The sequence below is a fragment of the Chrysochloris asiatica genome, unplaced genomic scaffold (genome assembly GCF_000296735.1).
Source record: "Chrysochloris asiatica unplaced genomic scaffold, ChrAsi1.0 scaffold00245, whole genome shotgun sequence".
NCBI classification, from domain to species: domain Eukaryota; kingdom Metazoa; phylum Chordata; class Mammalia; order Afrosoricida; family Chrysochloridae; genus Chrysochloris; species Chrysochloris asiatica.
The window spans coordinates 52126-54520 of NW_006408763.1; positions in this window are offsets into that span (position 1 = coordinate 52126).

The following is a 2395-nucleotide window of genomic DNA, read 5'->3' on the forward strand; positions in this document are numbered from 1 at the left end:
ATTTGACCTTCAGAACTCCTAGTCCCACAAAAGATGTTAAATCTTCCTGCTGGCAGTCTATAATCTACCCAAACACTTCTGTTTTATCAGATGATTGTAGGACACCCACATAGTCTTTCAGATATGTTCATCAAGAATTAAAGTCCACAGTTAATGTCCAAAAGAGTGGGGGAAATAACCACTGGTTGTTTGCTTGTTTTAGCCTAAATTGGGAAGGGGGGTTCCCGCTTCCCAGGCCCTAAATTGAACTCCTTAAAATATAACTCCAGATGAGCGATTCCAAGATTGCTGGGGTTGGGGGTGGGGGGAATGGGGGGAGAGCTAATACAGAGGTTGTGGTTTGATTCTCTACTTTTTTTCCTTTTGTATTTGTATTTGCTAGTTTTCGATTTCTTCAAAGCAAAGTGGATTTTACTGCTGTGTCCGTATTGATGGTGTTTTGAATTGGTGCCTCTATATATTCACAGTTAAAAAGTCAGGTGCTGAAAGGAAAAAAAAAAATCATGAAGGTATATTTTGTGTTATAATTGTCGATGAGTCCACTGGTTCTCTGTATTTTTTTTTCCTTCTCTTTAAAAACATCACTGAAATTTCAATAAATTTTTATTGAAATGTCAAAAAAAAAGAATTAAAGTCCACAGCAGAGCAAATCCATCACCCTCGTATATTGTGTATAGTTAACTACTGGTATATCCTTGTAAGGTGACCCAAGACACTACTCAAGGTATAATCAAATCACTAAGCCAAAAACCATTTCCGTTCTTCTTTGGGACTTTGAATCACAGGCATTATACACACTGTATGCCCTAAGGATACACTCCAACTCTTTGCCATACACTGTATGCCCTAAGGATACACTCCAACTCTTTGACACTCCAACTTTTTGGGGCCTGGGACTAAGATTTCATTGGTTTTAGCATTTTAGTTCATTTATTACAGTGGAAACAATGGGGAAGTGACGGACCCTCTTGGTCTGGGCTGTTTTTCTCCTAAACCATGTTGTTAAATGCCATCTTGTCAGTCGGGACCCAGCGGTCTTTCGTATGTAAGGTTTACAAGGGGCGGCCAGTGGATCTGAACTCCCTACCTTGTGGTTCGCAGTCCAGTGTTTATCCTACAGCACCACACCATAGACCCACAATTACCCCTGGGGACTCCTGGTGTGGTGCTGTAGAATAAGCATTGGACTCAGAATCAAAAGGTCAGAGGTTCAAACACATCAGCCGCTCATTAGAAACCCTGTACAAGGTCGCTATGAGAATCCACTCCACTGCACTTGAACAACTTCTGTATATTTAAACGATAGATTCCACGGAATTCTTTTCTTTCTCTGAACCAGTCATTATGACTCTAGTTCCGGAAAGGGGTCAAAGAGGTGCGATTTTCAGGAGTCAACTGCCAAGGCACATTTTTTCCGATTCAGGTAGCTGGAGTTAGTGAGGTAAACCAGAAGAAAATCAACTGCCAAAATAACCCAAAGCAAAATTACTAGCCACGCCTGACAGTACTGAACGCCCCTCCTCTCTCTGCCCGCCTGGAGCTTTAGGTTCATCCGGGAGTTACAGGAAGTGGGAGGAGCTGTAACGCAGGAGAGGGAGGCGGGACTTGGTCTCTCGGCAACGGTTCAGGCAATTGGCCAGCCTCCCTACAGCCGAACCAATGGCAAGGCATTATGCAAACGTTCGGCGCGTCTACTGCGGCTGCGCGGGAGGTTTGAATTGGCACGGCGGGGTCCGTACACCCAGAGCTGGTGGGCTTGTTGCTGGCGGGAGTCCTCTCGCCATGGATAACGCGGGCAATGTGCTTCAGTAAGTGTCGAGTGGGTGGGAGCGAGGCTGAGGACGCTATCCGGGGCTGCGGGCCCCCGAGGGTGTGAGGGTGCTGGCAAGTACTCGGACTTGGGCCTGGCCCTCTGCAGGTCCCCATTCTTCTGCACCATCCGCCCCTCCCCTTGACTCAGGCGTTCATCCCATCCCACCCTACCCTACCCCACCCTACCCCACCCTCTTTGAGGCTGAACACCACTCACCTGCCTTGGGACCCGGCAGCGGCCCTCGACCTCGCTGCGACCACAGTGACAGTTGGGGAGGGGTGGGGATTGGCCATTTAGGAGGCTCGCAAGACTCTGGTTTATTCTTTGTGATTCGGTTAGAAACATGTCCTGACCTAACAAAAAATCCATTTCTTAAAAATTTGACAGAATGACTAAGAACAGAAAACTGCTCTTACCCACAATCCTACAGTCCACTTTAAAGTCTTTGAATACAGTGCCCCTTTAAGAAAACAAAGCTTTGCTTGTTGTTGGATTATTTCTTGCAACTCGCTAATAATTTTAAAGTTTTTTGTGACTTAGGTGATTTATCCCGGTAGTGTTTCAAAAGAATTTACAAACAGG